We start from the raw sequence: 12,244 nt of genomic DNA, 5'->3' as shown, positions 1-12,244 counted from the left end.
AGATCTGCGTTCAAATCCTGCCTATGATACTTATTAGTTTTATGAACCAGAATAAATAACTTAAACTTTTTCAACCTCAATTTGTTAATCTGTTACATTAGGATAATAATACCTACTGCCTCATAGGGTTGTTTTCAGGATTTCGCAAAATTACATGTTTAAAGTGCGCGAATTTAGGGTTATGCACTTTACTAAGCTGTATAAACTCTGTGATTATTCATTATTATTGGTTATTGTTATTGCTAATAATTAATAATAATTAAATATATACTCTAATATTATAATAGCATGTTTTCTATTATACTTAATTATTCAATATATAATATAATATGTAATATAGATAATTACTATAGATAATAGATAATTATAGTAGAGTATAATAAGATGATTAATGATGATACTTATCATTAAATGTATGACTAATCATACAATCAAGCTCTAAAATTGAAAGGGACCTCAGAGATCAAAGAATACAACTGCTTATTTTATAAACAAAGACATTAAGACCTAAAAAAGAGATTAAGTGTCCTAACTTCTTAAAAAATGATTGGTTATGTTGAGAGAACAAATGAAGAGAATAGCTATTCACATGTGTTCTCACAGTGCCAAAGGAAAGTGAAGAAATGTCCTACAATGTTGAAAGAATCATTTACCTATGTGAATTTACAAAAGGACTTAAATGATCAACACAAAAGAAAGATATGGGTAGCAATCTGCACTATTGAAAGAAAGATATATTTTGATGAAATCACTTCTCCATTGCAAGATTTGAATAAATCTATTTAGATCAGATACTTCTTGCACACATACACACACACACAAATCAACCAAATATTTATTAAGTTACACCTACCTATACAAAAACTCTTCAAGTATAAAAAGCTGAAATATCATGTGACAATCCTTTCACTTCCATTCCTACCATTATTTTTAGGTCAGCATTTTACCCTTTCTCATTTTTCTCATTATAGTCATTCTGCATTTTTTCCCAAGAGACTGAGCTCTTTCTTTCCATTCTCTTCTCTTTCTAATATATCCTGATAGCTCATCTCTGCCTCACTTAAATCCAATTCATTTGCAACTCAAGACATCATTCTCCTATTGTCATTGGTCTTCTTTGAGAATGAATAGTAAAAAATAATCTCAATGTAGTGGTAATTGCCTGACTGAGCATCCAATTGATCAGTTTCACTTGGGTAATGCTGCTATTTCCTCCCTCCCTCCCCTCTTTTTTCCTTTCTTTTCTTCCTTCCTTCCTACCTTCTTTCCTTCCTTCCTACCTTCCTTCCTTTCTTCCTGCCTTCTTTCCTTCCTTCCTACCTTCCTTCTTTCCTTCTTACCTTTTTTCCTTCCTACCTTCCTTCTTTCCTACCTTCCTTCCTTCCTTTCTATCTTTCTTCCTTTCTTCCTTCCTTCCTACCTTTTTTCCTTCCTTCCTCCTCTATATCCTTATATGTGTGTGCTCTGTCCAAAGGAACATAATTTTGATTATTTATATTTCACAAGATATCTTACAATTTTAGCAGTTAGATTTTTTCTTTTCTTTTTTTTTCTTCCCTAATCATTTATTCTATTTTTCCCCAGAAAAACTGAGACAATTCTTTCGCCTAATGTGATTATGATTTCTTGAAATATAGCTCTCAAAAACCATGCTTATTAAAGCTCAATGAGATTCAAAAGGACCTACTTGACTATGCCTTTAAACCCAACACAATAGTTTTCACAGATTAGCCAATAATAGTTCCCCAAGTCTTGGGTTTGAGCTCAAGCCTCATTTGTTTATTGTCTGAGTTTTGATGATTTAGAATATGGATGTAAATAGCAATTGTTTCTCTTCTGATTAGAAACCCTGAGCGTCTTTTTGTCCCAAATTGATTATTTTGAGTAAACAAAATAGATCATCTTCAATCACCGAATCAGGTTGTCTCAAGACTAACTGAAATATGGGAAAGACCATAGTTTAAAAAGGTCAAGGTTTCTCACTGCAGCCTGAACTATCTCAGTCACCTAACTTATATGTTGCCATTGGACTCTGAATCATTGGAGTAAAGAAAGAGTAAGGTTGATGACTTTGTACAGCTCTGCCTCAGTTAAATCTAATTCACTTGCAAGTCAAGCTCATCCTCCTGACGCCATTGATTCTCTTCAAGAATGAAGGATGAACAACAACCTTGAAGACTTTTGTGAAACTGAATTTTCTAAGGCATCCTTTTGTGTGACTTTTCCATTCAAAAAAAGAAAGAAAGGAAGGAAGGAAAGAAAGAAAGAAAGAAAGAAAGAAAGAAAGAAAGAAAGAAAGAAAGAAAGAAAGAAAGAAAGAAAGAAAGAAGAAAGGAAAGAAGGAAGGAAGGAAGGGAGAGACGGAGGGAAGGAAGAAAGAAAGAAAAAGAAAGAAAGAAAGAAAGAAAAAGAAAGGAAGAAAGAAAAAAGAAAGAAGGGAGGAAGGGAGGAAGGAAGGAAGGAAAGAAAGAAGGAAGGAAGGAGGGAAAGAGGGAGGGAAGAAGAAAAGAAGGAAAAGAAAAGAAAAAAGACAGACAAAAGAAAGAAAGAAGGAAGGAAGGAAGGAAGAAAAAAGAAAAGAAAAACAAACAAAAAAAAGAATAATTTTCCATTGTTGCCTGAATAGGCTAAATTCAACCTAACACTCAAAATCTTGATAATATGTCAGTAGTGAGATCTTCTGGCCTTATCTCCTACTACCTGTTTACATACATTTCAGGCAAAATGGACCATATGTTTTGTTTTTTTCTATCTCCTTTGTCTAGGTTAGTCTTCCTTGCCAACTTTTCATCTGCTGAAATACTTTCATATTTCAAGACCTAAGTTACATGAAACTTTCATGAGGCTTTCCCAAATCACTAACTAAAAGTCATAGATACAGATATAAAGCCAAAAAGAGCCTTAATGGAAAATTAATCAACCCCCTCCCTCATCCACACTTTACCTAAGGAATATAGAAATTAAGTAGCTTGTCTGAAGTCTCATAGCTAGTAATACAATCCCTACCCAAAATCTATTATTGTCATACATATTTCCACTCATAATCAACAATTCAATCTGTAGGTTGCAGCTTGTAAATTCCTTTCTTAAATTAACCACAACAGCTCTGTGAGTTAAGTAATTTGAAGATAATTTTACACATTTTGTGATTGTGGAAGGAACATTGACTTTGGAAGATTTGCCTTCACATAAGGCATCTGACACTGAGTGACGCTGATCAAATCACTTAAACTTCTCAGATTCCCCATTTGTGAAATGATGGTATTAAAATAGAGCATCTATGTGAAATGAGTAAAAGCAAAAGAACATTGTACACAGCAACAAGATTATGTGATGATCAATTTTGATGGAATTGGTTCTTTGTAACAATGAGGTGACTCAAAGCACTTTCAGTAGACTTATGATGGAAAGAGCCATCCGCAACCAGAGAGAGGAATATAGGAACTGAATGTGGATCACAATATAGTATTTTCACTTTTGTTGCTGTTGTGGTTGCTCGCTTGCTTGTTTTTTTTTCTTATTTTCTCCCTTTGATATGATTTTTCTTGAGCAGCATGATAAATATGGAAATATGTTTAGAAGAACTGTATATGTTTAATCTATCCCGAATTACTTGCTGTCTAAGGGAGTGAGAAATGGGGACGGAGGGAGGAAATATGGAACACAAGGTTTTGCAAGAGTGAATGTTGAAAACTATTTTCACTTATATTTTGAAAATTAAAAAGCTATTATAAAAAATAGAGAGCATCCAAGGTCACTTCAAGATTTATGATGACATGATCCAATGACTGGCCCAAGGTCACACTTGCCAATAAGTGTTGGAATCAGGATTAAAACCTACACCTTCCAATTCTAATGCTAGTGTTCTTTCTATTATAATCATGATTCATAATCCTGATTCCTCTAATCTTGGATGACACTTCATTTCTTCATCTGTTAAAATGAAGAAAATACTCATGTGCTTCACTGCTATATCAAGAGTATTATCCAGGGGAAAAATGCTTTTCAATTAAATATTGAATATTTTTGCATCTTCATAATAACTTGATGTTTGGCTCTGTCAATTCACCATGAAAGCTAAAGATAATGAAGTGAAACATATAAATCTACTTTTGGTTCTGTGGAAGGGGGGGAGAGAATAAATCTAAACAAAATATGTGGCTCAGCTCATAGGTACTTGGTGCCAGTCTATAGTGATGGAGATTCCAGAAGTCTCACTGGGTTTCATTTATAGCATCTGCAGGAATGGGGAGCCCAGCCAATAGTGTAGCCAATCTCTCCTCCACCTCCTCTAGAGGAACTGAACATCCATTATGCAATTCACCATCATCTCAACCTCCTGTTTTACCTCCCTTGAGAAAACTAACACTTCTGAAAGTAAGCAAGAAAATAGAGTAACTCTTGTTTTCTTTCTTCTTCTCTCAACGCCAAGCACAAGCCCCCACATCTTTCAGGAAACTTTTCTTAGGATGATTGAAATGACAGATGCTCTTGCTATTGGATATAGCAATGATTTTTGTTATTGATAATAACAGTAGTTCACATGTATTGAGGACATTTTGAATTGCTGAACATTTCCCCATTACTTTTATCACCAGTTCATATTCAGATACTCATACCTCTTACCTGAACTATTTCAGTCGTTTTCTAATTGATGTCCTTACTTACAGTCACTCCCTTCTTCAATATAGCCTCTAAATAATTCCCAAAGACATATTCTGAAAAGACTGATCTGACCACATTACTTCTTTACTCAAAAATTTCAGATGATTCCTTATCACTTATTATTAATGTAAAATCTTCCATTAGACATTTAAATTCCTTTATAATTTGACTTTATTATACCTTTCCTGACATACTGCACATTATTACCATTTTGCAGTCAAGTCAAAATTTAGCTATTATTTATCAGACAGGAGAAATGACATCTACTGCATTTGTGCTTTTCTATCACTTGTCCTTCATGCTTCTGGCTTCTATCTCCTACAATTTCCAGACTTCTTTAAATCTAATCTCAAATGCTACCTTCTGCAGGAGGTCTTTCCTGATCTATCCTCTGCCCCCAACTATTAATAAGTCTTCCCAGACATTTCTTTTATTTATATACATACATATTTAATTTATTTATATTCATACATTAATTACTCTGGTAGAATGCAGACTCCTTGAGGACAGGGATTATTTCATTGTTTGGGATTTTGTATCTATCAGAGCCAACTCAATACCTAACACATAGGAGACATTTACCAAAAACATATGGATTTATTGATATCTTTGGGTACTCAAAACAATTCTTTTAAGTAGGTATCTTATTTTTGCCTTTTGTTATAGGTCAGAAGGGGCATCTAGGTAATTCAATGCACAGAGCACTGTGCTTGGAACTTATCGTCTCATCTTCATGAATTCAAATGTGGTCCCAACTGTGAAACATCAGGAAGTAATTTAACTTTGTTTGCCTCAGTTTCCTCATATGTACAATAAGATGGATAAGAAAATGGCAATTTCTCTATTATCTTTGGTAAGAAAACCCCAAAGGGAGTTATGAAGAGTCAGACACAAGTAAAAAAATTATTGAACAAAGTATATCAACCAGATAAGAAATTGACCCAGTTCATGCATATTCGGGTCAAAGAAATGAGAGAGAAAGAGATGTGATGACCTCTGACATCATCTAGTCTAATTTTGCATTTTATAGATGAGGAAAATGAAGTCCATAATTTATAAGTAGTATTAATCTATAAATTGTACTAACCACTAATTAATAAGTTACAGAGGAGTTAAACTCAGATTCTCTGACCAAATTTAATGTTGGCTCCATTACACCAAGGTGGCTCTACCAAATTTTTTGAGTTCTAAAAGTTTTGTGCATTTTCTCTCATATCCTACTTGATTCCTTATTCATAGATAACTCTTGATAACTTATTCATTCAAAAATGTATTTTTAAAATATCTGACAGGTATCTTGCCAACAGTTTCAGCTGGTGCCCTTCCTAGAGAAGGATCTGCACGAACACAAGCAAAAAGCACAAGGTTGAGGAATAAATTTTGCTATAACTTGATTTTCAATAATTCACTGGGTCTGTGATCTCCTTGCTTAAGGGTATTTCCTCTACCTAATTAGGAAACCTAATTTTTGTTTAAAGTATAACCTCTAGATAAGCCTTTGCTTGGGAATAAAATCTACTGTCCTTGATCCCTTCCATTAGAGAGTAGGGGAACTCACTTTGTGAAAGAGAAAACTATCTGGAGAAGTTCATATAGAAATGTCTTCCTCTTCCTAGATCCAATGAGGTTGCTGAATTTCATGATCAAGCCACGTTCTCAGCAGGAGGAGCTGAAGACTTTTAGCCCACTTCTTCATTAAATATCCATCAATCAGGGTTGAACTTCATTTGGCATGGGAGTTTCCTTTCAGAAGACATGTATGACATTTTAGGGTCTCTGAAGTCTTATTTGATTACTGGAAGAAACCACTGACCATCAATTTAATGATTGCTGGATAGCTTAATTAATAAGTTAATTATTAATTACTCAAAAACTCTATTTCAAGAGTTTGAATTTATTATACCCTCTATAAAACATTATATTTTATCTACTATATGGGTATTAAAACAAGAGTCAAAAATACCTATAATCTCATTAAAAGATTATTAATGTAATATTAAAAGAACCTTAGAAGTCACTGAGTCTAATTCCATCAATTAAAGATTAAAAAATTGGGAGCCTGATAAAATAAGGGGTTTTTATGCAGATTAAGTACAAGAAACAGAATTATAATCTGACCAGAAGTTTTCTTCCCACCAAGTCATACATTCTTTACATTGTGGAAGAATGGAAAGAGGGTTGGATTTGAGGCCAGAAGACATCAGGAAGTGAATATGATCTCATCATTTAACTAGTATTCTGTGTCCAATTTGATCTCTATCATTTTCCAAATAAAATAATATAATTCTTAATAGTGGCTTCAATCAAAGTTTTAATTTTATAATAAATTTAAAGCTAGAAGGAATTTAAGTGATACACTGAATTGTCACATAGATCTAGAGAATTTAAGTGGCACACTCAATGTCACACCATGGTTTTTCTGTTGTTCCTAGCTCCAAATTCAAAACTTTTCCCACTATATTCTGCAAACCCTATAGAAAAATTACAGATCAATTTAAACCTATCTCAGATCACATTTTTTTCAGTATGGTGTCTAGCCTTATTTCCCAATGGACTTATTAGCAATTTAATAAGAACTAGTTTCTTTCTTTGTGTATGTGTGTATGTGGTATATCCATATGTGTGTTTGTCTTCTTTTTTTTTGGTCTCAGTGTTATTTTATTTTTCCAATTACATTGTTTTCAACATTCATTTTTGTAAGATTTTAAGTTTCAGATTTTTTCCTCTCTCCCTCCCTCCTTTAGGAAGACTTGGTTTCAATTCCTACTTTGGGACACACCAACTGTGAACATAAATTAGTAATTGAAACTCTCAGTGTCCTGGAAAACCTTGTAATACTATAAATTATAGATGAATGAATTACCCAGTTGAACTGGTGGAGGGATAGTTTCCACACTGGAGGATCTTATAAGGATAAATTCACTTTCCCTCCCTCCCAGTATAAAAATATAGTACAAAGTTTAGAGTGGGGTAGACCATACTTACTTGCAGGTTCCCCCTCTTAGCTCCTAATTTGATCTGGTCCCATACTTAATATTAGCATCCAGAATTCTAGAATAATTCAGAAATATATTTGGGTGGTGTCTTGTTAATTAATGTTAATGCAACCCATCTCTAATTATATAATTACTCATTCAGGCAGCCAACTACCATTTGGTAATTTTTTTTTCTATATTCCAGGGACTGTGCTAAATTCTGGGAATACAAAGAAAGCATGGAACCTCTATCATAATGTTATTTATTAAATAAACTGAAGAAATCTTTCCCAGTAATTTTTATTTTTATTACTATTTTTTTCTCTCTCTCTCCTTTCTTCCTCTCTAGCTCCTTCTAGCCCTCTGTCTTTGTCTTTCTCCAACTGTTTCTCTGTCTCTGTTTTTGTCTCTCTATTTTTTTGTTATTAAATTGTTTCAGTCATACCCAACTATTTGTAACACCATTTGGGCTTTTCTTGGCAGAGATAATAGAGTGATTTGCTATTTCCCTCTCTAACTCATTTTACAGGAATGTAAAGAAACCATGACAAGCAGAATTAAGTGACTTTACCAGGGTCACATAGCTATCAAATGTCTAAAACTAGATTTGAACTCAGGAAAAAAGAATTTTCCTGACTGATTCCAAGCAGAATACTCTTTCCACTGAGTCACCTAATTGGTATATACACACATATTCTCTCTCTCTCTCTCTCTCCCTCTCTCAAAAAAAAATTATATATATATATATATAAAATTTGGTTCTGAAAAGACTCATAACCAAAGTTACCTTAAGTCATTACAGCAGCAGATGACTTTTCTTTGTTTCTGGAAACACAATTTCACACCTCCCCTTTCTTATCTGATAATAAAGATATGAAGAACCTTTGAAAATGAGCTTAAAATTCATTCATACTGCTCTAACATGCTATGTTCACTTGTTATTTTTATTTTTCTTCTCATGGTTTTTCCCTTTTGATGTGATTTTTCTCTCTCAACATGATTCATAAGGAAATATGTTAAACAATGAATATACATGTATAACCAAAAAAGAATTCAATATTAAGAAACAACATAAATATTGATTAGGACAAATAAAATAATTAATGATTAATTAATAAGTTTTTCCCTAAGGAAAGAGGTAAAAATCCAGTTATAGAATAGGAAGAAGAAGATGAGATTATTGGTAAATGACATCATTGAAAATTAATCATCAAATGGATTTTGTTTACTTATAACCTTAAACTGTAACTGCTCTATTTATCTCTTAAAATAAAATTAGAATTACTTTAAACTTTAGATTTTTAACTTCATCAGGCCCTTTAATATGACCCTCCTTCCAAGGAGATCCAAAACCCTTAACATTCATTCATTTTGCTCCTTCAGAGTATTTAAATTGATGTTAATCAACATGAAGCCCAAGTGAGCCCAGACCTTTGACTGAATCCTTCCTGAGACCACTGGATCTTAGGAGCCTTAGTCCCAATAAAACAAAATACAACTCAGAGGTATATATCCTTAAATTATCCTCCTAAACATTGCTCAGCTATGCCAAACAAATTAAAAATTCCAATCAATAAGCATTTATTAAGCACTTATTATGTCCTACCAACAGAGCCAAACTCTGGGGCAAAATGGTCCTTCCCTCTAGGACTTCATTTCCTACTGGAGAATAGTATGTGGGGTTACTACATATAAGTGAGAAAGTTTGTGTAACGGTGGGATTTCTAAATGCAATGCTTACTTTAAAGAGAAATAGGAAGTTGACTCTAATTATCTACTTCTTTCTTTCTCTTTCTGTCTTTTTAACTCAATTCTCTCCATGTGTCTCCATCTATCTGTCTCTCTGTCTCTGTCTCTGTCTCTTTTTCTTCACCCAAAGATAAAAAGAACAATTTAACTATCTCATAAACATAGATTTAGAGCTGGACAAATCTTCGAAGTCATTTAATTCAGCTACTTAATTTAACAGATGAATATACTGATGTCAAAGTCATTCAGTGATTAATCCATAGTCATAAAAGTAGAATACAATAAAGTTGATATTTGAATTCAAGTTTTCTGATTAAGAAAATTATACTTAGGAAAGAATACAATTTAATTCTAAGATTAAAATGGTAACAAGTCCTTTTATTTAATTTTTATATTTATTGATTTTTAATATTTACAAAATGATTATTCTTTGATTTGGGGGCACTTCCCCTCCTTCCAAAAAGAAACCTCACTGCACCTATGAGAAAAAAATTAAGCAAAAGCTAATCAACAGCAACCAAGTCTGATAGTACAGTAACAAACTCCCTACCTGTAGTCTCCTCTCTCTCTACTAAGTAGACAGAAGATTATTTTGTCCTCTGTCCTCAGTGACTAAGATGATGCATTGATAAGATGTGCAAAAAAATCTGTAGGGACATTAAATTCTCAACTGTGTGTATAAAGGCTGAATAATTTGTTTTATGAAAAAAGAACAACATAAACTTCAAAATCTAAGAATATTGGAGTTATCTTCTATAAAATACAAGTTGATAGGATCAAAAATGCCCAACGTTTCATAGAATCACAGATTTAGGAATGGAGGGGGCTAGAGAGAGCATCTAGACCAATCCTTTCATTTAACAGATCATGAAAATTGAACCTAGGAAGTAAAAGTGTCCTCTGCCCAAGGAGGTCTCTCTGTCTCTGAACATCTCTCTGTATTTCTCTTTCTATCTCATGTCTCTCTCTCTCTCTTCCCCTTTATATCTCTGTCTCTCTTTTTCTGTCTCTTTCCCCCCTCTCCTTTTCTATTTCTCTGTCTCTGTCTCTTCCTATCTCTGTGATTGTCTCTGTTTCAATGTCTCTCTCTCTCTGTCGGTCTCTGTCTGTATCTCTCCCCCTTTCTCTCTGTTTTTCTGATTCACTCCCTCCTTCCTTCTACCCCTCCCCTTCTCTCTTTCTCTTTCTGTCTCTCTGTCTCTTTCTCTATTTCTCTGTCTCTGTCTGTCTGTCTGTCTGTCTGTCTCTCTCTCACACTCACACACACACATACACACACACACACACACACATACACAAACACACACAAAACTATCCACACATTATTTTTTTCAGTTTCTTTTTTATATTTATTTTTATCTGGTATTATTTTTCCAGAAGAAAAATAGAAAACTTTCATAAAGACCCTAAAATACGCTTAGTGAATCAACAAGAACTTTTTTTTATGCTTTTTTTATTTAATAGCCTTTTATTTACAAGTTATATGTATGGGTAACTTTACAGCATTAACAATTGCCAAACCTCTTGTTCCAATTTTTCCCTTTTTAACCCCTCACCCCTCCCCAGTGGCGGATGACCATGATGTTAAATATTTAAAAATATAAATTAGATACACAATAATATACATGACCAAACCGTTATTTTGCTGCAAAAAGAATCAGACTCAAATATTGTACAATTACTTGAAGAAAATCAAAAATAGGTGGCATAAATATAGGGATTAAATTAATTAATGGTTTTTTAGTCATCCCAGAGTTCTTTCTCTGGGGTGGTGGTTCAGTTCATTCTGCTCCAGGAAAATATTTGGTTGATCCTTTTGCTGAGGTGTGGTCCATCAGAACTCCATCATATATATTGTTGTTAAGTATATTGATCTCCTGGTCCTGCTCATTTCCTCAGCATCCGTTGGTAAGTCTCTCAGGCCTTTCTGAAATCATCCTGTTGGTCATTTCTTACAGAACAGTAATATTCCAAATTTTCATATACACAATTTATTCAGTCATTCTCCAACTGATGGAATCCATTCAGTTTCCATTTCTAGACACTAAAAAGGGCTGCCATAAACATTCTTGCACATACAGGTCCCTTTCCCTTCTTTATAATCTCTTTGGGATATAACCCATAGTAACACTGCTGGATCAAAAGGTATCATATGCAATTTGGTAACTTTTGGATGTTAAATCCTAGAATGGTTGGATTTTCCCAACTTACCAACAATGCATCAATGTCCCAGTTTTCCCGCATCCCCTCCAACAATCATCATTATTTTTTCCTGTCATCTTAGCCAATCTGACAGGTGTGTAGTGGTATCTTAGAGTTTCAACAAGAACTTATGAATTGTTTACTATACTTTAGATATTTTCTGGCTTGCTTTTCTGGCTACTGTAAATTGGAGGACAAAGATAAAATTCTCTTTGATCTCAAATAAAGATCATTCTTTTTATTTTTATTATAACTTTATATACAAAACATATGCAGGAATAATTTTTCAACATTGACTCTTGCAAAACCTTCTGTTCCAGCTTTTCCCCTCCTCCCCACCCCCTCCTCTAGATGGCAGGTAGTCCAATACATGTTAAATATGTTAAACATATTTAACTAAACTAAATATGTTAAAGTCTATGTTAAATTCAATATATGCATACATATTTATACAGTAATCTTGCTCACAAGAAAAATTGGATCTAGAAAGAAAGTTAAAAAAAAACCTGAGAGGGAAAACAAAAATGCAAGCAAACAATAACAGAAAGAGTGAAAATACTATGTTGTGGTACACACTCATTTCCCATAGTTCTCTCTCTGGGTGAGATGGCTCTCTTCATCAATGAACAATTGGAACTGGTTTGAATCATTTC

Source organism: Sarcophilus harrisii, chromosome 5, assembly GCF_902635505.1.
Source record: "Sarcophilus harrisii chromosome 5, mSarHar1.11, whole genome shotgun sequence".
Taxonomy (NCBI): Eukaryota; Metazoa; Chordata; class Mammalia; order Dasyuromorphia; family Dasyuridae; genus Sarcophilus; species Sarcophilus harrisii.
The sequence above is the reverse complement of the archived record's forward strand: the minus strand, read 5'-3'. Positions refer to the sequence as shown.